This window comes from Lichenostomus cassidix, chromosome 12 (assembly GCF_008360975.1).
Source record: "Lichenostomus cassidix isolate B80296 chromosome 12, HeHo_3.0, whole genome shotgun sequence".
NCBI classification, from domain to species: domain Eukaryota; kingdom Metazoa; phylum Chordata; class Aves; order Passeriformes; family Meliphagidae; genus Lichenostomus; species Lichenostomus cassidix.
In genome coordinates, this window is record NC_139493.1 from 6,163,694 (window position 1) to 6,187,182 (window position 23,489).

The 23,489-nt window shown below is 42.4% G+C and overlaps 2 long non-coding RNA genes across 7 annotated transcripts in view; both read left to right on the plus strand.

The window, feature by feature from the left end:
* The window catches only part of LOC146431575 (uncharacterized), a 115,212-nt gene extending 103,456 nt beyond the window's left edge, over positions 1–11,756 (plus strand). For all 5 annotated transcript variants that reach the window (XR_014854690.1, XR_014854693.1, XR_014854691.1 and 2 more), the window contains 6 exons: positions 574–692; positions 4,067–4,287; positions 5,303–5,382; positions 6,550–6,676; positions 7,936–8,054; positions 8,213–11,756. This is a non-coding gene — a long non-coding RNA (uncharacterized LOC146431575). The remainder of the gene's footprint in view (positions 1–573; positions 693–4,066; positions 4,288–5,302; positions 5,383–6,549; positions 6,677–7,935; positions 8,055–8,212) is intronic.
* A 4,218-nt stretch (positions 11,757–15,974) lies between these two features.
* Positions 15,975–22,459, plus strand: LOC146431576 (uncharacterized). 2 transcript variants are annotated; one of them, XR_014854696.1, is made up of 5 exons: positions 15,975–16,095; positions 16,251–16,394; positions 18,429–18,625; positions 19,576–19,665; positions 20,201–22,459. It is a non-coding gene; the product is annotated as an uncharacterized LOC146431576 (long non-coding RNA). The 2 variants fall into 2 exon arrangements; XR_014854695.1 differs by having other exon boundaries at positions 15,975–16,394.
* Positions 22,460–23,489: the final 1,030 nt, after the last annotated feature.

Sequence of the window (23,489 nt, forward strand, 5' to 3'; positions counted from 1 at the left end):
TCTCCCACAATATCATCTAGAAATTATAAAAAAAATATGATAAATTAACCTGAAGATGCTATCTCTCCTTATGGAGTTGCCTTATTTGTACCTCTGTGTCATGAATGCCAAAATCCTCTTCTTGCTCCCCTCTCCTCTCTTGTCAATGCCAGGCAAAGGCTGGTGGGGATGGTGGTTTTGCCTGTGACCTTTGGAGGACAAGTGATCCATCCCCCTGTGGGAGACTTGGTGTATTGCCACTGGTCAACAAAATACTGTCCCCAAAAGAATAGTTTTACAAGTGGCAAACACAGCCAATGCTGCTGCCTCAGGGCCTGGCACAGCCCCAAAACTCAAGGTTTGTCACCACTGAGGTGGCTGCAGGAGATGCCAAGCAGGAGCATTAATTGTAATGTGTCCCTCTCATTACATTTCCCTAAAATGTCTGCAGTGTTCAGTCCAATGCTGTGCTACTTTATCTGAGGGAATTGCGTTCTCTCTGACATGAAACAAACTGCAAAGCAGTCACTTCATCATTCTGCCTCTAGCAGGTCTTGAGTCCAGCTTTTCAAACCGATTTTTCCCTTTTCACAGTGCATCTGTCAAGATCCTGCTCTGGAACAGAAGATCAGAGCAAATGGGGGCTGAGGAGAACAAAAGCTGACCCAAACCTTTGACCTAAACTTAACATAAAACCAAATGAAACTTTAGAGGTTTGTAAATGTTCATGAAACATTTCCACCTCCTGCTCCCCTCTCCTTTATCTTCAGTTTCTTTATACTTCTACACTTACTGTTTCTAATTGAAAGTCTAATGTAAAGCTCCCCTAAATTAATGGAAAGACTCTCACTGATTTTAGTGCCTTTTGATTCAGCCTCCCAAAGAAAGGAAATAATTTCTTTAATGCAAGTGTCTTTAAACTTAAGAGAAAATAAAACCTGAAAAGAGATAAAGAAAAGCAGAGCTCAAATGCAATTTTCCAGCTAGCGGCACATGTTCTTGATCTGAACCACGCCCATTAAATTGCTATGGATATTGTTATCCCAGGAAAAAATATCACTGTACAGAACCAGAGAATTGCTGAGAAAATGGTGAACTGGTTTAATAAGCTTTCATGTCTGCTAGTAAGGAATGGTAAAATTTCTAGGTTTCGCAATCAGGTTGTGCTATAGAAGCTAACTCCTGGTAATTGGCTGACATTTGTCACCTGAAGTTTCTATTTGTATGTGTGAGACTTTCCTTTGTACCAATATTGCAAAAATGAAACACATGAAGTTTTTATTAGGAAAAATAACTCTGCAACTCATACAGTTTTTAGCTTTCTGGGTGACTTTTCAGAAGGAGGTAGTGATAGTTTATGGGGCTTAGTTACACCTGAATTTCCCTAAGCAATGCCTTAGCAGGCCAGAATAAGAGTGTTCCTGTCTGAGTTATATTCTGGATTTATGGACAAGGGATTTGAGGAAGGCTGGTGAAACCAGCCCAAACAAAAATTAAGATGTGGCTCATGTTGAAAGGTTGTTACACTCTTTTTTGGCAGCAACAGGTCCCAATAGGTTGGTGTTGCCAATTCAGAGCTTGGTCTCTGCAACACTGACCTGCCTTGAGCTCCTGTTTTGCACATACATATTGAGTGTTTTCTGTGTGCAGACTGGTATGGCTGCATATTTTACTTGTGAATACATGCACAGTTTATCTAGGGAATTATTTCCCAATATCTGTGTAACAGACAGTTTTGGTGTTCACAGTCACAGGGTAGATGCACACAGAACAATGTGTGCTCCAGAGGTTGCATTTTGGTGCTAATGGAAAACACAGATGTGCAAAGTGGTCCTAGGAAGATGCTGTTAATAAGAAAGAACTGCTTGTTCATAATGTTCCTGTAAATTAGCGCTATTTTATTATCATTAACATGCAAATTTTACACAGCATAGGTTGTTTTCATTCTCTCATTTTCTTTTTATCTCCTCTTTGTCTTTTTTTCCTCTTACTCCTCCTAGATTTTCTGATTCTGAACTCCTCCAAAGTTCTCTTTAGTGTCAAGGCTGGACTGTGTGGCTGAGGTCCATGGGCCATCCATGCAGGGGTAGGACTGGTGGAGCAAATCCACTGGACAGAAAAATCAGGCACAGAAGAAATGATCCTATTTGATTTTTTCAGCCCAAGCTAGAGGGGGGAAATTCTGTGTTGGCCTAGTGACAAATCTATTTTGACTGTCAACTTAAAAAACTTTTCTTTTTCTCACAACTTGTCTTGGATCCACTGGTGTGGGTTTTGTAACTATTTAATCTTTCTGTTTCTAGAAAAATACTGGGCATGAATTACTGGAAATGAAGCAAAATGTACCAGACATAAACTCAGCGCATCCTCTATAGCTCATATTCTCTGAAGACTCATTTGTCCTTTTCCTCCTTCTAGATATTTCCTCTCTTCTTTCTGGCCTGTTCTTGTTATTTGTTCCATCAGCCATTTGTTATACAACTCTTGGCAAAATATCAGGGAAATCTTCCTGCCTGTGAACTGGGAAGAGCTTTCTTAAGGGAACAACAATGATTTCTGTACTTGGGAGAGCAGAAAACAGGCCAAGCCCAAATACTGTCTTTGCTGAGACAAAGTTTGTGAGGACAGTGATGTGCTTTGTTGGACTTCGTTGTGCAGCTGATGGAGCTTGTCCTGTTGGGATTTTCTTTGGTTTTTAAAATGTTTAAGGTGTGATTTCTCCCTGTGAAGCTTGCCTCATTGCTGTGCCAGTGGTCAAGCAGGCAGTGATGGAGGGATGGACTGAGCTGCTGTCTGGTGGGAACTGAGCTCCCTGTGTGTGGCTCCATGGAAGTGGTGGGTCTTCCCATCTGGGGTGGAGAAGCTTTTCTGGCTACAGGCAGCCCAGACAGTCATTAAAACAAGCAAACTGCATGCTTTCATCTCTCCTGAGTCCACAGCTTCCTCAGCCCAGATGAGATGGCCTTAGACCCAGGCTGAGCCTCAATAAACTTTTCACTTTTGCAGTTTCACCCAAGGCTTGACTTTGCACTGGGATTATCCTGACATTCCTCTGCTTCAGGGCTCTTGGGTTCCTCTCTGTCTCCTCCCCAGCTGAAAGTTTATAGCAGAGCTGCACAAGCATGTCCTAAATTCAGAGGAAACAAGGAAAGGCAGTTCCAGCTGCAGCTCACAGCCTGCCAGAGAGACTCCCCTGGCAGGTCTCCGATGAGCCTGTTACTACAAGTTCACTCCAATCAGCAATTCTGGCCAAAGTAAAATTTTGCATGAAGTTCATATTAGTTCAATATTAGCTCACGTTGCCAGCATTTCAGTAGCTCCTTCTCAGCACTTGAATCTTGGTTGAAAGATTTATGTGCACTTGCCATGCAGCCACTCTGAGAAAGTCGTGAAGGTGGGCAAGCATTTAGTTTTCACAAATGTCATGGTACAGAACAGTTGTGTAATATCTCCTGGAAGAACTGAAGATTTTATGTCCTAATACATAGTTGTCATCTCTGCAAGTTGTAATAGCATCTAGATTAACTTCCAATGCAGCAAAGGACACAGTAAGAGTAGTTTTATAAAGTAATTTTCATTTCCACTCACTGAATCAGTGAGGTCTTACATCTATTGAATAACCCAATATTTATAAAGCTTCTCTTTTAAAGAGTTTCTAATGCTTTGACTGCATGCATTAAAACTCATTTTGTGTGTTTTAAATGAATTACAACCTATTCAAAAGCACTTTCTCACCCTAAAGCACTCTGTGCATTATAGTCTCTGTAATACCTTCAGCTGCTACAGAGATCTCACAGAGCTGAAGATGTTCATGCTAAATAGATTTGGTATTCTGTTGATGTTCATGCTAAATAGATTTGGTATTTTGTTCCTGCTAATTTCATTTTGTACATTTGCCAGAAGATTTTTGTTTGGAAAAGAAAAAAAAAAAGAAAATCTATGTTATTCAAATTTTGGAGAAGGTTTGGTTGAGAACTCTCTGATTTAGTTCCTTTTGAGTCACATTTCTGTGGGTTTTTAATGAATGGCAGTATGCAAATATTAGCAACATAGCTAACATTTTCTTTCCTCCCCTCTCCTATTGTAGATTAACAAGGATGAATTATTGCCTCACCCCTTGAGCTAGGTGAATGCTAGGTGAATGTGTAGTCTGGGCTGAGCCTAATCAGCCAACCCCAGTCCTCCACTGGACCTGGAGAGAGGCAGTGGCTTCTAAGCTCCCCACCAAATTCAGCAGTGCAAGAGGTCATGCTGTATCCATCTGGGAATTTCCAGCCAAACAGAGTTGTCATATATTTCAATTCACTGGTGAGTAGGCAACAGTGAGGATTGTTGGACCCTCTTGTTGGGCATGGAATGAAAGACATGTGGAGATGGCAGGATTGTTGTCACCTCTGTTGTCATCTCTGGACCTGTTCCCACTGCTGGGGATGTACCCCCAGCTCCTGGAGCAAAGCCCATCTCCATCCTGCTGGAAAGGGCTTTGCAAAGAGGAAGCAGAACTTCTGCCTGGTGCCCTGCAGAGCAGACAGAGGCTCTGTGGGGGTGTCTGTGGGAAGGGGGGTTTGCTGGCCCCAGGAATGGGAGGCATGTCTGCAGTAGGAGGCAATGCTCACGGGGTTCCCCACTCTCACCATTGAGCATTGTTCAGAACAAATGTAAATGCTGTACATGGATGTAAAGCTTAATTTGTGGTTTTTACACCCACCGCATTTCTTGGAGTTGACATTTTCTAGAACTTTGGGAGTTTTTTATCTCCAGGATGTTGTTTTCTTTTGGGTTTTTTTTCTTCATTTTATAGGAAGCTAGCAGCCCATGTTTTTTCATAATGCAAACAAATCAACCCACACTTTGGCCAAAGCAGCTGTGTAATGCTGTCCTCTCCTCAAAGGTGTTCAAATCTGAGGGCAGTGGGGACACATGTTTGGTTGGTATAACACTGTACAGCTGCACCATGACATTGCTTGGGTGGATGCTGAGAAATTATAGGAATTCCTAGGGAAATGTGGCGTTATGGGGGGAAAGCCTGCTTCATCCACTGTTCCACTTTGTGCCCAACAGTGAGAATAAAGTGACTTATTTTTCAGAAGTCTGTTGAGCTTGCTGTGACTGAACAGCTGTTTCTTGCTCCTGATAGTGCCCAAAATGTCCAGGGCATTTTCCAGGTGGAAGAAAGTTAGAGCTAAAGAGACACAGAGGAAAGAGGGAGAAGATTCAACTCAGCAGTTGTTTAGTATAAGTGGAATGTCATTCATTCTAAAATTTCAGCCCTTTGTGATGACTTCACAGTTTTAAAGAAAAAGATGGTTTTGTGCTCTCGAAGGTGTGCTGAAGACCTCCTTGTGCCTCCTGCTCTGTGGCAGAAGATGCTGCATTAGTATTTGTAGAACGCTTTGACATGAGGTAAGTAATGCTCATCTCTGAAAATCAAACTGATATTTTCTCTGAGGATGGAACAAAGTTGGCCCAGTCACCCTTTCTCTGGGAATTTCCAACCAAATAGGGTAGTCATATATTTCAATTCAGTGGTGAGTGGGCAACAATGTAGATTGTTGGACCCTCTTGTTGAGCATGGAATGAGAGATGTGGAGATGGCAGGATTGTTGTCGCCTCTTGCTCTACCATCATAAAAGGTGTGGCTTTGGCAGACATTATGAATCAAAATTCTGAAGGATCTTTTCAAACCTTGCTGCACCCCGACCTACCACAATCCTTCTCTCAGAACTGTCCCTTCCTCCTTCACCAGCCAGAATAGTGGATTTGGGTACATGAAGGAACAAAATCAGATGGAACTGGCTGGGAAAAAAAAACAATAGCCCCAGATAGGTGTTGATGGACATTCTCCATTGGCTGAAAGTTTCTTATCTAGTTTCAAGGACACTTTTATTTTTAAAACACTTTTCCATTGGACATGTACATGTGAAGTCCAGTAGCAGATATAAAGGTTGGCTCAAGAATACCCACAAGCTGCCTGATTTCTGTTGTATACCATAATTATAGTAGCATACACTTCGGACTGACAGCATTTCTCAGCAACAGAGTATTTTAAAAATATTAATCTCACAGCAGCTATTTGTGCTGAATATTGGCTTATTCAGCAGCTGATGTGAGCCAGTATTATCATACTTTTATAGACAGCAAAACAGAAAGAGAAAGAAAGATTAAGTGACTCACCTAAGGTGAAGCAGTATGTCCAAGAGAGAACTTAGTTAAGCTTGGGGATTACTGCCTCCCAGTGATCGAGAAATTTCTGCAATATTTCTGAGAAACTAATGTATATATGCCTGCAATGAATTAGAAATTGTAGTGACTTAGATTAGTCATACGCTAATGTGAGGGACATTTTCATTGCATAGTGTTGCAACAGCCAACAGACTTGGTGCTTTAGACAGCAACAGCCAGATCCAGAAAAATGTCACCGTGTTCTTCATGTGCAAGTGCCATGGATTTCAGTTCCCTAAAGCAGAGCTGAATCTTCAGTAGGTGATTAATACAAGCTGTGATTAGCTTGCGTTTTGGCAAAAATGGCCAAAGTTTTGACTCTTTCAACCTTGTCTCCTCATTTTTCAGCATTTGCCATGCCATGAGCTGAGAGGGTCTCCTACAGATGGGATTGTTTCCCAATTATGGGGATGAGATACATGATGAGGAACACAAGTTGTATGTCCATGCAACTCATGCAACATCAAGTCTTGAGGTAACAGCATCTCTTAAAGTGAACACTGATGTTGTAGGAATTTTAGAGAACTAATTATCCCATAGACAGTTGAGTAAACTTCAGAGGAAAAAAGTTTACATTGAGAAATTGGCTAATAATAGGGATAATGTAATTGTACATAGGGGGAATAAAGCCAAGCGTTTTGTTCCTGAACTTTCTTCTCTTACATCACATTATGGATGCCATTCAAGGAAGCAACCTCTGCAGAATAGTTCTAAGTGTTAACTAATTGTGTTTCAACAAAAATGAGCAGGGTCTCAGATTTTACTTGGCTTGGATGTCTAAAGGCAAATTATAAGTTACGTAATAAAGCAACACAATCATTCAACATTGATTTACTTGTTTGTTTTGCTATAAGAGATGAAATTTTTATTGGAACGAAATTAAACAAAGGTTTATGTGCTTGTATTCCCCATAGCCTTTTATACAGTACTAATATAGTAATATTCATAAATCATATCAGAGTTTTCGAATTTCCTCAGCAGTGACCTAGGCAAGAAATGCTTAACAACTTGCTGAGAGACTTTGAAATTAAACTCAGCTGTAATATCATCATGACTAATTTATGGCAAGTTTGGTTGCTATGAAGATACACTTAAAGAAACTGAAGTACGTGGTGGGGATAACATAAAACATGGGTTTAGTATCATGTAGTTATTCCACTAGAAAGATTTATTCTATGTTACATTACTTTATTGAACATGGCAAACCAGTGTGTTCCTTGGGAGAGAGGAAGTCTTAGATAATTAAACATGTAAATACTAGGCCTTCAACCAAGTAAAACAGGGAAAGCACTAGATAATAAATCAAACCTCCTCCTATTGAAGGAGTCTTCCCCTTGACATCAAATACATTTGTTAGGATGAACATTCATGTAGACACTTGGGCTCTGTATATTAATGTGTGTCTATAAATGCTTATGCATGCATACAGCCTCCATTTTAGAAGAGGCATAATAGTAAAATATTATTTAGGGTAACACAGACATTATCTGGTGCAATTGGAATCATGTTTCTGAATTGCCCAACGTCCCTCAAGACCATTTTCGTCCCACTGCAACTTTTGAACTTCCTGCAAGGCTCGTTATGGCAAATTGAGATTGATGACAAAGTGCAGCATTTTGAAATTATTAGAGGTATTTGTTTTTCCTTTAATTTCTTTTACCACACAATGAAAAGGATGAAAAATGATTCTTTTTTCACGGTAATTATATGTCTGACTCCTCAAATTTTACGCAGGCAGAAAACTTCCTCTGAACTCTGTGTGTGTTGGGACCCACAGGAGTCTTGCTTTACCCCACTTCAGCACTGCCATCACCTCTTGTTTGAGATGTGGATTTTCACTCTGTCCTGGCTGGGTAAGACCAGTGAATCACTTCATGCAGAAGTTAGGCAAAAATATTTCTTGGTGTACATTTTTGTGTTCCTATTGATTAACTTTTTAGGATACCTAATTTCTGAAACTGATGTTCTTCAGGACTTCTTGCCCTTTCAACCAATCTCTTTTCACCTACAGCCAAGAGTCTGACCCACGGCTGAGGCACTGAAGGACCAAGCTGCCCAAGATCACTCTCTTCCCAGCCACTGTGTGGTGACATCTGGACATGGAGATGCAGTTTCCAGGAGCCTCTATGACAGTGTTGAGGTCACCATGTCCCAGTGACCCAGAGAACTGGCTTGGTGCCACACAGATGATGGATAGGTAACCTCCCAGTACTGCCCATACAGCTACTGGTGAACACATAAAGCCCATGGCAAGTATTCAGTGTGCTCAATATGCCAGGGAAATGAGCAGCTCTGCTCATTGCCCATGTCCATTGAGTGGGAGAACCACCAGGATTTCTGTACATTCAGCATGGGAATTTTCTCACCCCAGCCTCCAGCAATGGTGAATTACCCTGCTGCAGTTTGGAAGCATGTACAGCCATAATGAGAAAGTACAATGGTTTCCCTAGAAGTAATATAGTGGTTATTGCTGGTAGTCACTGCCTTTGTGAAACATTAACATGTGGTTGTAGTGCAGTCATGTAGCAAAATTATAGGGGCCTGTAGAATGTTACTTAGCAACACTTGCTAATGGTGAGGTGGTAATGAAGGAATGGAGAAAAAGAAAAAAAAAGAGTATATTGGAGTCATAAAATAAACTGTGGTGTGATGTGAGCAAGCTGTTCTGAAGATAAAGATGTTGTCTCTTTCTCTTTTTACCATGTGGATATGGTAGAAGAACTGAAGAGCTGATTTGAAGCAATGTATCTGAAATATCTAAGTAACAGAAACAAGCACGACATTTTTCTTTTTTCTTTTATCATTGCTGCTGCTTGGGAAAAGCCTAGAATTGCTTGTCTTTTGAAGGTCCTCTCCCTGTCATTTCTAACCCATTCTGAGGCACTGGCTGGCCAATTAAAATAATCTCTCCTTTAGAAAGCAAGCATTTGTCAGAGTTAAGAATGAAGGCTTTTTTCTGCTATATCTATTGTCTCATTCATTCATTTACATAACTACTCCAGTGTTAATCAAGTGCCTGTAGGCATATCTCTAGAAAAGTATAAGCCCATAAAAATAAAGGCAGACATATCTAGTTATAGATGAAGCTTCCACATGCTGCAGATCTGTTCTCAGACACTTATCTTGGTTTATCTCCACCTGTTTGAATTGGAAAACTCACAAAAATCCATCTCCTTAGAGATTTCCAAGGCTTCTTGATTTCATTTGGGTCAGAACTGACACAAAAAGATGCATTTCTCAGAACACTTCTGAGCTGCTGCCAGGAACAGGGAGTGCTGGACTGTGCCACTGAAAAAGAAAAAAAAAAGTTTTCTTTGAAAAGTCACCAAATTTTATAAGCTTGAAAAAATTGGCCTAGTTCAGTCTTGGGGTATGATTCAAAGAGCTGCCCTGATTTATTGGTGTCAAACAAAGTATGTTTGGGTAGAACATTATTTTGTAATGGAAAAAGTGTCAGTAGAAGAACTGCCTATCAGCACTGCCTGGGCTGGGTGAGGACTGAGCCTTAAACTGTGTCTCTGACATTGGAGAAAAAGAAGACTATACAAAAAAGAAAGATTGCTTTACCTAGGCCATCTCTTAGTCTCCCAGATAAGGGTGGGTGTGAAGCCAACCTCAGCATCTGAGGTTCTGCTGATTAAATTATCACAGGAGTCATGGAATATACTGATTTGGAAGGGACCCATCAGGATCATCTGGTGTTTGCCTGCTTTGGTCTCACCCTGGCCCTGCAAAGTAAAAGGAAACAAGTTTCCTTTTACTTTTCCTTACTTTCCCTTTACTTTTCCTTACTTTCCCTTTTCTTTTCTTTATTTTTCCTTTACTTGTCCATGTTTCCTCTGTGAAACATTCCCATCACACCAGGAATGCTAAGCCACGAATATGGAGAATGATGGTTTGGGGAATGTTTCACAGAAGAAGCTTTCCATATGCATAAATTTAATAAAACAATAATATTCTCCAGTAGGTAACATAGTTGCTTCCTGCTGTCCTTTAATTTTGCACTTTTTCTTTTCCCTTGTAAATGGCAAAGTAATATTATTTTGGCTGTGTTCTTGTTATTGCACATTGTCTTACCCAGGGTTGGGGTAAGAGCACTGTCACAAGGGCATTTCTACCAGGGACTGCCCAGAGACAAATGGAAAATGAAATGTAAGTGATGCAGAAGAGCCAAGCCTGCTGTTAATAACCCAGTGAGTTTTGGACATGTCCCACCATCATCCTTCTGAATTATTTTTAACAGAAGCCCTGTGCAAAGGGAGACCTTACTAAGATGACTTCTCCTGCCCTTCCTGAAACCACCATGTTCATTTTTCTCCAAAACATGCAACTGTGAGGTGACTTTTGGCTTTAAATCTGATTTATGACCCTTTGAGATACAATTGAGGTTATAGTTGAGGCCCTTAAACTGGACAAAATTAGTAGCAAATATAAATTTAATTTGGTGAATTTATGATAAAAATGATACGGAAAAATCACTGACAGGAAAACATGAAAAATTATACTGGAATTAGCAGAGTCCTCTGCACGTATACACATTTCTTCTAGCAGATGTCCTGCCTGTCCTACTTTTGGGCAACTACTTTTGATCAAAATACTCCAGACATTAAAAAAGGTGGTCCTCATTTTGTAGTGCTGGTTTTGGGTGAACAAAATTGTCTTCTGTCTTAAGATGTTTAATGATTATTTGAAAGAAACTTGATGAATAGAAGACCGTGTACTCCCACTTGGGGCAAATGTATTTTTGGAGTGATTCATAATAATTAATCTTTGTCTAAGTGGAATGCATTAATTTCTCCTACTGGTGGTGACTGTACTTCTGTTTCTTTTCCTAAGTTAGATGGTTCTGCTCCAGAGGCATATTTGCTGATTAAATTGGACTGCGACCGGGTACTCAGGTTATGTCACTGTTACCCTAACGATCCTTTAAAGAACACAGAGTACTTGTTTTTGCTGCTCTCGCGTGCTCCACATTTAATCACAGATCTTTGTAGCTTGTTATTTCTAAAATTCAGATTACTGCAACTTAAAAGCCTCTCCGTCCTTGCCAGTGCTCGGTGACATAAAATAAACCCGCCTGTTAAGAAAAGAACCACAAAACTTGTCAAGTTGCACTGAGGGATGGAAAGAAAAAGCAAGAATGCTTTACAGCGCTCTGGAAACGCCGTCTGCAGCACAGCTATAAAGGGAAATGCTATAATAAGTTGATATTATCCATGTAGCCAGGACTTTGTTTTTGAGAGTGCTGTTACCCATGGCAGTACCCCCAGGGCGGGGTCCCAGGGCAGGGTGAGACACAGACACCCAGCAGGAGTGGGTTCATGGCCCAAAAAACGTGCGAGTGTCACTGGGCAGCAGCAGCAGGAAGGGGAACAAAGCACAGGGAGAGATTCCCCACCAGTCTCCTGCTGCTCCTCGGCGAGACCAACCACCACAGCCTCGTTTGCTTCTCCCCACCCTACTGTGGGCTGGCAGAGACCCCCAGGCTTGCTTGTGGCTGGCCCAGAACTGCCAGTGCAGAGCAGGGCGTCCACTGCCATTTTCCTCCCACTGCCTCCTCCTCCTCCTCCTCCTCCTCCTCCTCCTCCTGGTCAGCAGGGACTGCAGCAGGACGCAGACAGAGCTGGCACAGCCTGGACTCTCGACAGACTGAAGTGCTCTGAGTTCCTTTTTTAGTAAAATCGGTTTGCCTCGAAAGTGCTGCGGAGCAAAGCTTGCTCACCCCATGCCCCCCTCCATGCTCTGGGCCTGCTGGAGGTGCCAGGAATACTCCTTGTCCCCAGAGATGGAGCATCCCAGGTCCCACAGCCCATACCCCATACCCCTAGGCTTCCCCAGGACAAGCAGCCTGTCCTCCAGCCCCAGCAGGTCCCTCTCTGGTGAGGCCTGGTGGCAGCATTGCTCCTTTGCTCTTTTAAAATGTGGCATCTAAGGAATGGACAGAAACCAACAACTCAATTGTTTTTTTGGCCTGGGATAACAAATAGCTTGCGTGCAGCTGTAAAACACTGCTTTGGGCAGAGTTTCACTGGCTGTGGGATGAAGGGCTCTGCACAGCGTCATTAGTCCCTTCCATACGCGGTTTTGCCTTTTCCCTACTGCCCTGCACAGCCCATGATGGTGCTGCTGAGGCATGGCCAGGGGACCAGGGAGGAAAATTACATGAAGTGGTGATGGGGACAAGTACTGTCTCTGAGTTTGGTTGTGCTCTATTTCCAGTTCTGATGCCTTCCAATCAGTTTTTTGCCAGTGTTTCACCACGCGACATATTTCCTCATCCAGACAGACTCTCCTCCAGGTCAGAAGATAATTTGGGTTGGGGATCACTTACATAAAGGTGCCCTCAGTGACAATGGCCAAGGAAGGCAGAATTGGGGATTGGACAGGGACCAGAACAAGGTAAAAGGGCCTTGGTTAGACTAGGAGACTCAGGAACATGCTGGGGGCCAATGAGCTGCTAACAAGGCTGATAGGGAATATGTGGAGAGAAATAAAGTGAGAATTAAGCAGGAGAGGTGGTTGGAGACTGGCTGTGGGGATCCTGAAGGACATAAACAGTGACTAAGAAACGGGAATGGAATTAGGGTGCAGATGACACAGCTGCCTAAGAGGTGAGATTGCAATGACAGCAGGACATCTGGGGTTGCAGGTAAGAAGAGGCAGACTTACATTCTGAAGTTTAATGAACTGAAGTTACCTACCTGTTTCTTTCTTCAGTGGCTGTTTGGAGCTCGGTGCTCCTGGTTCAGCTCTGAGCTGTGGAAAATAATGTCCCCCTTTCCAGAGGCCACCTCCATCTCTGCTAGAATACAGAGCAGGTGCCCGCACACACTGTCTGTGTGACTGCATGAGAAGTGGGAGAGAGAGACTCTGGTTTGGGGAAATCATGTGCTGCAGTGATGCCATCCTTGGTGACATAACAAAGTACTGCTGGGTGCTGAGGCAGGTTTTGTATTTTTATGTGTATTTTATTTATTGATTTCCAAATAAATAGAAGCATGTACTCTTTCAGATTCCTCTTCCTAGGTGACAGGAGGTGAGTGTGGGACTTCAGGGCAAGGCAAGATTGTCCCATGATTAAGGTCTCATGCATTTGAATGCCCTCCTGATGAACAGTTTCCTCAGTTACCCGAACTAAACTCTTTCAGCATGATTGCTTCTGTGGTTTTGGCCAAGGATTGGGGTTTTTTTGCAGATGTTGCATATTCCCACTTGAAACACATAGTAATGAGAGCGGAGTCTTACATGCACAGTGTAAAGACCCCTGTAAAGTTTTCTGGATGGTTTGGACACCCCAAAATTGCTAAAACTTTTTTATTTTATTTTTATGTTTTCTCATCCCTCCCTATTCTCACAACATGTGACTTAGCTGCAGGAATACTTATGCTGGTTTTGGATGATCCAGTAATGAGAAATACAGAAAACCCATGAGGATATGAACAACTTTCTCTTATGTATTCAAGTAACTGGCAGCAAGTAAAGCTTGGTGCAATGCAGTAAAGAGCAAGCAGAAAATCAAACGTAAAATCCTTAAAATGTATCCTCCACTCTGTGCAAACGAGGGACAGAAAATTCCGAGGAAAATCTCTGGGAATTTATCTGATCTTGCTGAACTCCAGTTAGTGTGAAGGTGGTGTTCATGTAAATCCTGGTTCTTTCATGTAGGTAAGGTCCCATTTGAACCTCTGGTTTGACATTGGATCGTATTTATTCTGACACAAGGTGTGATCTTGCCCTGTGAATAAAACAGTCAGTTACTGACAGAGTAACTTCTATGTGCCTTGAGGGATGGTGATGTTACTGGCCCGTGCATTAGAGGTTGAAGATGGCTGTTCAGTTTCGACATCTATGAACCCTGCTGGGAGCCTGAACTGTTAACCTGAACGCTCATTTTTTATGTGTTTTCTACTAAAACAGTTTTAAAGCATCTCTGAATTCTTGCTTGTTTGTAATAAAGGAGGAAAATACCCCACCAAATGGGAATTTTAAAAAGTATTTTCTTTGTGATTTCAGTCCCTCATTAGGAGGTTTATGATAGGTCTTAGGGGAAGCTTTCCTTGAATTATTTTAAGGTTCTAATGATAAAAACCTTGGGGAGGTCATGCACATGGGGGATTTAATACCCATTCAGAACCATCTGGCATTAGATTACATGCAGGGAAAGAACAAAATCTGGCAGTAGTATTTATCTCCATTAACCCAGAGTACAGGCTGATATGCTTGTAGCAGAGAAAATACTCTCACTCTTTTACCAGGAAGAGCTCTTAATAGACCTGGGCCAAATTGGCTAATAAAACCAAAGACTTCTTGAAGCATGGATCTGCCCTCTCATTGAGTGCATTTGCTTTGGCTTTTAATATGTATTTCATATCTCTTTAACCTTGACAACTAATATGTTAAGGCATAAAATATTGCTGGGATGAAGGACTGTTTGCAGCTCCTAACTTAGTCTGTGAGTGCAGTGTTACTAATACAAGTATAATGCTGAAGTAGAGCCTGTTCCTGTGTTGCTCCTTCATCTTCTCAAGAGCATCACTGGGTGCACAGTCCCAGCAAAACTTCCACTGTTGTCAGTGGTGACAGATAACCTTCCCTTGAACCATTGCTCCTAGACCCTGAACCACCTACATGCCTAAATTTGGTGCAAACCCAGTTAAGAGAATGAACAATGCCAGGGGGATGATCCCTTCTCATCCAGATTAACTCTCTTTCACCCCACCTGCTGGGCAGGCTCTCTTCAGCCTCCTGAGCTGCTCATTAGTTCTGCACCATTTTCATCTCCATCAGGATCCTCCATGGAGTGTTTCTCTCAGCCCTCCAAATTTTTCTCTCCTCTTCCCTCCTTTCCCAGCTTGGTGCAGTCAGATAGCTTCTCTCTTTCAGCCAATGTTGTGATTCACTTACTATACAGAAAGCAAAACCATATGGAAGACAAGATAAAGGCCATTTATCTTGAAGTCTACTGAGATGTGAACATCTCACATTAAGGCTGCAGTTCAGCCAGGCTGTCTTGCACATGTTGCTGTCATCTCTTTCTACCAGAACAGAGATGGGCTCCTGTGTCAGCCAAAACAATCTTCTTAGCTTGTCATCTGCTTCGTGCTTAACATGGCCTTGCATGCAAAACATTCAAAGCAAAAAAGAAAAAAATGTTCTTGATATGTTTTTTCATTTGTTCTGAGAAGCCACCTGTGCCAGTTTTCCCTTTGAAGACTGCTATCTGGTGAAGGAAATTGTTATCCTGAGATAGGGCTGAGTTTGGTAAACACTACTTGCATCAGGCTTGGCAAAGGAAAGTTTTTTCTATGTTCATTAATTAATTGCTTCTCCCTGAGTGGCTGAGAGAGGATCATAGAATGGTTTGGGTTGGAAGGAACCTAAAGATCATCTCGTTCCAACCCCCTGCCATGGGTAGGGACACATTCCACTAGACCAGGTAGCTCAAAGCCCCATCCAGCCTGATATTATTATAATGGATGATATTATTCAATAATATCTGCTGCTTTAAGATATAATAACAATAATAATAATAATAGCAGCTGCTTTGAGGAAGGGAGACTCAGCAGGGTGGTGTCCCAGTGCTGCTGGCTGTGCAGCCAGGTGAGGGGCAGCAAAAACAGCTCATGGCCCAGGACACTGCTCTGAGGTGTCCCAGTGCCTTCTCATCTGAGGAGGAGCTCAAGCACATAACCAGGTATTTAATGCTCCTTACCTGATACTGCTTACCTGATACTGCTCCTAACCTGATCTTCCTGCTTCCTTTCTGCAGGGAATCCCCACCAATGAAATGAAATCAAATGAGAGCTCTTCTAGTTTGGGGTGAAAGCCTCCATCTTTCATACTTCTGGGGAATTAAAAGATAGGGCTGTGGTGGATGTCCCTCAGTGTCTGCTGGTACCTTTCTGCATTTTTCCCTGTGGTTGTAACACATTTGCTGATGGATTTGTGCTGCAGTTGGAAACCAGAACCCAGGACAGCCTGTTCTCTGGCTTCGTGTTATAAACATAAATAGACTCACACAGCCATTTGTATCTGGTTCTTTCTATCAGCACAAGGGTTTTATTACCTCTCTAAGATGGTCCTGAAGGGGAGCAAGAGACTGGCAACAAAAGGAAGCACTGAAACAGGAACACAAAGGAGCAAAGGGCAGGAGGCTGCCATGAGACCCTGCTAGCAAGAGCAGGCAATTAAAGGCAGGTATCAAAGGGGCTGCTGGAAACCACCTGTTTTCCTACCAGGGCTCATCTTTTGAGTAGGAGCTGCCATCAAATCACATCAGGGTCACTCCTGTCTGAAGTGCATTTTTAACAGGGAGAAAACTTTTTCCCATCTCCAGTTTTTGAACTTTGCAGAATGAGTTTGCGAAGTTAATGACAGGCCTTTAAATTAGCTCGTGTTGTGGAGCAGCGAAGCGAGTAATGGGGAAAAAAGATGCAAGCAATTATGTTTTAAACAAACACCCACCGTGTTATTAGAAACTACCTGAAAAGAGACTTCAGCAGTGTAAAATCCATCTTTCAAACGAGTTATCCCAGCTGTCCTGTGTGAGAAACTGTGAACCACAGGGTTTGTGAAGTGTGGGAATCGCTGAGTAATTCCAGGCAGGCAGTACCAAGCTCTCAGCTGCTTTCCCAGACTCCTCATGAAACTCTCACACTCAGGTCCTGGTTTCGTTGTTACTTTTCCCCCAATGTGCTGAGAGTCTTCTGCCGATGCAAGACCCCACATGCTGAACAAGACAAGGCAAATGGGGATGTGGGCAAGGGGGGAACAAAAAAATTATAGAGAGGTGCTTGTCTGATAATGTGATGTTGGCAATGGTTAGAAAAAACCCAGACTATCACTCTGCTATCTACAGATTCTGGACTGAGCTGAGAGTAAATATCTTTCATATCCTGTCAGCCACAGCCATCCTGAAGCAGTCAGGGTACTTCATTTGCGTAGGCAATGCTATTGCCATCTTTCAACCACTGCTCTTGGAGAACTGCTCAGACTCTCATACTTTGAATGATTCCAGCTGTTCTCCACTCCCTCAGAGATACCATCAGAAAGTAGTCACTTACACTGAGATTACTTTGGTGATATCAAAGGGTGTGGAAGAAGGATGCTAATTAGTAAACCCTCAAGGTATGAAGATATAAATAGCCCTGGAGCAGTGAGAACAGATCCAAATTTGCAGTCTAACATTATCTTAGGATGAAAGCATTATGTTTAGGCTGATTCCACTAGAGAAGAGTGATTGAACATTCCTGTTGAGGGCTTGTTTTGATTGATAAAGCTCCTTGCTGGATTGTGCAGCATATTATCAATTCATTGAGCCACCTGCCAAGGCTGAACTAGGAGAAGAAGGAGCAAGATCCTGGTCTGGGATGAGAAATCATTTTGGAGGGAAATTTCTGGCTTGTACTTTTACCTATTTAAATAAGTAAGTAAATAAATAAGTGCCTGTCTCAATTCCCTTTGCCAAAAGCCAAAAATGCTTTGGGGGTCCAGCCAAAAGGCAAAAAAATCATGATAAACAGCTGACATTCATCAACTGAGCATTTGCTAAAAAAGTGAGCTTATCCTACCCAGTGTGGTCATGGCAGAGGGGAAATGTAAGGGCTGAGAGAGATGGAAATCACAGAATTGCCAGTTCTTGATGTCTTTGCTTACTCAGGAACCACAGCCCTCCTCTCACAGTCCTGAAGACAGTACATTCTCTCTTCATTCCAGCACAGCTTCAACCAGCAAACCAGTCAGCTGCTCTTAAATGCCCTCCTGCATTTTGACATAATTTATTGCACTCCTCCACACTTTCTGTAGGAATTACTTAAGGGGGATTTTTAGTCCCACGCTGAGTCTCTTGAACATCACACAAAGCAGCTGCTTGCAGTGGCTTGACAGCACTGTCCCCCTGTGCTAAATGCAGAGATCTTGGGTTAAAAGTGAAGGCTGTCTGAAGAGGAAAGTAGGCAAACCAAGCTTCCTTTCGAAATACCAGCCCAGCCATAAGTGTGGACTTACACAGCTGTTCCCAAGGGCAGGATCAGAGCATTGTGTGTCAGGAGCACTGCTGCAGGACCACACAAGTTTACTGCTCTTCTTAAATCCCAGCCTTGCAACTGGGAAATTCCTGCCAAGCTGTTTGAGATAGTGGTGGTACCTGGGAAGTATTAGATGAGTCTGCATTGCACCATGAGAACACTATTTGCACTTAATTATTCATATTGCTTCCACTGAGACAGATGCTGCATCCACAAAATGAGAAAGAAACAGAGTTATCAAGTGGAATCTGACAGCCAGAAGCCTAAGAGAAAGCTTCAGACAATCCCAGCAATGGAGATCCTCATGGTATTGCACAGTTCAGACCAGTGGATGTTGGTTTTCTCTGGAGCAACAATTCCCTTCCATCCCAGTGCAGCTAACATCCTAATACAAACAGGTTGTCTTGCACTTCTGCCTCGTTGTGCTGGCATGTTGGTGGAGAGGTCCTGACCTCCCTTCTCTTCCTGTCTGAGTCTATCTTTCAGCCAAATTCTGGACGTTATTTCATGATGGGAGCTCTGGGTGGTGCTGACCACAACAGCATTACCCAAAGCCTGTTAAGATCCCTCACCAGGCTCACCCTGCCTCTGTGTCCACCTCTCAGGGATGGACAATGGGCAGGAAGGAAATCCTCCCAGCAGCAATGGCTGGAAGACAAGTTATTCCTGTTTCATAGGACCATCCCAGAGTGTACTTAGGACAAATGTGCAAACCAAACTTTTAATAGCAATTCATTGGAAGTGTGAATTTCTAGAAGTGGCATTTCTAACTTGGGCTCATTACTCAGGACCTGCTGTTGTGTGTACCTAGGGGCTTTACCCTTTCATCCTCCCCTCATTTTCACATCAAGTCCTGCATCCCCTGCCACATAATCCAAGACAGGAAATTTCTTTTCTGTTTACATCAGGCCTTGGTAATGCAGACACTAACCTGGCACAAGCCAGGGTTGCTGTAAGGGAGTGGTCTTTTCCTTACCATCTCCCTCACACTGGCTCTGCAATCCATGGGTTTGGGCTTAAATTGTGTTGGTACTTTCAAGAAGTCCCAGAAGGTATGACGGGTAAGTATGTTTATCAGACAGAATATAGCAGAGTGAATAATGTGAATGGTCCTCTACTCACGAAATGTAAATTGAGCAAGGAAACTTTCAATTTATTGCCTTGGCTGAGGAGTTCCCCCATATTCTGTGCTTGTTGTTCATCTGCATGGAACCCCTCTTGACACAAAGTCTGAGTTCCTGCAGCTGCCTCAGCCCAGCTCCTCTGCTGGATGGCTTTCAGCACAAAATGAGGTCTCTGCTGCGGTTTCACTTTAGCACTTGTCTGACTAAATCTGTCACTTATTTAGGCACATTCTGGATGTATAAACAGGAGAAGGAAAATATATGTGAGCAAAGTGGCACTTTGACACTCTTCAAAATTTCAAGTGTCTTTTCAGGTGGGTGTATGAATTCATTCTGCAGATGAATCAACCCTTTTTCATATATTTTAATTTTAATATGTATTAGGGCTCCAATGGAACATTGGGATGCTTAAAAGTTACTAACAAAACCCCACAACAAACAAAACCACACCCCAACCAATAGTTTAGCTTTCCTGTTTACTTTGGCATGTGCTTTAAACACGTTCTTCTCAATACACCAAGGCTAGTTGTTGTCTTGCCTCTTTGACACATTCAGAAATCATACATGTCTAGCTTTGCAGCTGAAATGTGAGATGTTATTGCAATTAAATGTTTATATGCTGAGAAACTCAGTGTCTTTATACAACACAAAGCACTGTGTACAATGCATATTAAGTGCCATATGTTCAATGCATATTGAATAATATTAGGTGAAAAAGTGTTTCTTTTGCTACAATTGTAATTATTTTCTTTATAGTTCTAGGAAGTTACCCCACACTCTCAGTTTTAAATGTGTTTCCAATTTTAATGAAGTGTCTGGTTTAATGATGTGTCTGTTTTAATGGCATAGGAATCCCAGTCAGAAAGCTTCTTTATGTGAAGATCAGAAGAGGGGTGTTTGCATCCCAAAGCCTGTTCCCCTGTGAAACAGCAGCTCAGTTTTCCTTCTGTTCTGGAAAAAGTACCAGAAAGATGATCTCATGGATATCACAGCCTTTCAGCTTTCTCCAGAATATGGTAAACTGGACAGTAGGTGGAAATTTTCATGATTAAATTCCTTTCAGAATTGGGGAACCGATATTCATTCACATTCAAAGCTTTTGAATCTGATTCTGTGTCATCTGGCCATTTAATTATTCAGCAAGCCGTGCTGGCCAAGGAATGTAAAGTGGAATTGCTGTAAAATAGCTGTGGTATGAGACAGTCCCTATAATTGATGTTGCTTTTGCGCAAACTTTTGCACAACTTTTTGGCATTGAATTAATTCTGTTTTTCACATCAATAGACAGGTAATATTGAGCAGTGAAAGATCTCTTACCTTGTATTATGGATATTTTTCGTTGTGAGGGGGAGGACCTGCTGTACTTCAAAGCGAGTTTAGTTCAGCTGCTGCATGGGCAGGAACTTGCCAGAATGAAAGCTATTTTGGTGGCTTGAACAAAAGAAATGTAATTGAGATTTCGTGGAAAACTGTTTGGATCCTGCTGCAGCTGGGAGGCTGGAAGTGTCTGTCTCTACAGGACTCTATTGGACGTCCCTTCTGGTTACACATGTGCAGAAGTATTCTGTGGAACTGAGCCCTCAAAGCAAGCAGAAACACCCACACACTTCCACAGACTATCCAGGGACACAAACACTTTCCTATCTTCCCCCACAAAAACTCTCCTTGTCCTCAGCTTGCTGAGAAGCTCAACCTCAGCAGCAAAGACAGCTCTGCCCAGATCACCCAGCACTCTGGTGTGGGAGGAACAGATCCCCATGCATCTGTCAGGGAGCATCTGAGGTGCTGGGTTTTCCTCTGGCTGCAAAATACCCTTCCTGATGCAACCGAAGGATTGCTGGATTCTTCTTTTATTAGTGTTATTCCAGCCAGAATCTGCAGGCATCTCATCCCAAACCAGCTGCATACAGCCAGAGCAATGCAAGGGTATACTTAGAGGGTATAACATTTTCTTGAAGCAAGAATAAATGTTAGTCTTCTCTGAGCTAGCAGAAATATTTATTAGATGTGCTTGAGCATGTGTGTTGCTCTAGGATCAGGCAAGAAAATGAACTGTGACTCTTAAGTTATGTTGTAGGTATGAGGAAGGATGGACAGCAGCTGGCTCCTGCCTGGACACCCTGACTGAACAACAAAGTGGGTTAGTCAGGGTTTTCCTCACTCACACTTTTTGGGTCACTCGGTCAGAGCTGGCCTGCAGCCTGCCCTCTCCATGGCAGCACCAGGGATGGACGTGGAGGGTTTACTGCTTTGTCAGGCTCAGCAAGCTGGGGATGCTCTGCCTGGGCAGCAGGACAGGAAAACTTCCATGGTGTAGGACTGCCTGCTGAAAACCCCATCATGAAGCAAAAAGCTTAAAGCACATTATTTATTTGCTTGCTTGTATTTGTTCTCGCTGTTGTGTCAGACAGATGGACTGTGCCTGCTTTTTGTCTAAAGGTTGTCAATTTTTTGAGAATACCTGGGTGAAATTTTGTTTTTCCATCTGAGAGAAAAGAAAAATGTGCATATTGAAAGATGCAAATGGCATTCAAGAAGTGCACAGATCATCATTTCAGGCAGGCTGAGCAGTGGGACTGAGTGAAATCATTTATAGCATCTGTTTTGATATTTGAGTGGTTTTAAATTGTAGAGTTTCACTAAACAATTTTGAGTAAATAAATCTTTCCTAGGTAACTTTCAATCTCCTCCATTATTCTTTCAGTCAGTATTGCTATGCTCTGCCAAAAATCAGTGCAGTTGTGTGACTACAGCAAGACACTTTTAGTTAGATAAACCAATGCTTTCTCATAACACTGCAAAAATATATACAAAAGGAGAGTTTCAGGGACAATTTGTCCAACAAGAATCTATAGCACAGAGGGGATTCTGGAGTCATCTTCAAAGTATATGTTGATGTTTTTAAAATGACCTATGAATGTCTCTCTAGTCTGTGAGGAGTCCAGAGGGATTTTTGATATAATAGATTTGGATTATTAAATTACTGTTGGAAATGTGGAGCTGACCTCCAGTGGCAAATATTTCTGTGAAAACATTGGCAAACACTTAATTTGGTGAACTTTTCTCTATTGTTTCTTCTGTCAAATCAAAATAAACAATAAAAATTTATTGGATGGGGCAAGAAAACACAATAAGCCTATTTTGCTGCATTTTCTGATAAGCAATACAGTCTAACTGCTAATAAATACTGGACACATCTACTTCAAGCAGATACTCCAAGTCCAAGATGCCTTTGAGCTTGCACATAAAATGGGGTGAAATTAGCATCCCTTGTGTGCTGATTTAGCCTAGAGCTGGTGAGAAGCCTCAGCTCTTCATTGCTCAATGCTGACCGACAGGAATGTTCTGAGTTCAACAGCGCTGGGATGGGAAAGGATTCCTGGGGACAGATTTTTGGCTCAGAGTGGCAGTGAAGGGCAGGAGGTGACACGGGAGATGATCACTCAGAGCTGTGACACTGCCCTGAAATCAGCCTGGTTTGGAGACCTGCAGGGGCATTTCCATCTCCCAGCTGCCACCCCAACCACGAGATTATGCTGACAGGAGCTCTAATCTGGTGAATGCTTCACTTTTTATACAAATGAAGCAATTCCAGCGAGAGGCAGCCAGAAAAAAAGCCTGTAAGGAGCAGAAAAGGGACTTGAACTTGAGCCTCTTGCACTGAGATGAGTACTTGCATGTGTATTTTTTAAACTGAAAAGACTATTTTGATTTTAATTATTAATAAGCCCAGCTCCCAGAGTTCAGGTGATGGATTTCTTGGTGCTGGATTTCTTGGTGCTATCAGGCTCTTTACAGACAATTTTGATTCAGTCATTTAGTAGTGGCCTAAAAGGCATTTTCCTTATGACCTTTTAAATTTCCAGACCCAGCATGCATAAAATCTTTGCAGAACCTGTTGCCCTACTCTAAGTGACACTTGTTTGACATGAATACCCCAAGAGCAGTTTCCCATCTGACAATCTGGGTTTCTCCAGCATTGCTCAGCTTCTCCAGCAGCTTGTGCTGGAGAAACCCAGTCTGGTTACTGATGCTGTTACCATCCCCTGGGTACCCTTTTAGGCAAAATCCCCTATTTGGCATTTTTACTGGGTAGAAGGGCCCCAAGGTCCAGTTCCTTAAACCCCAAAACTTCATA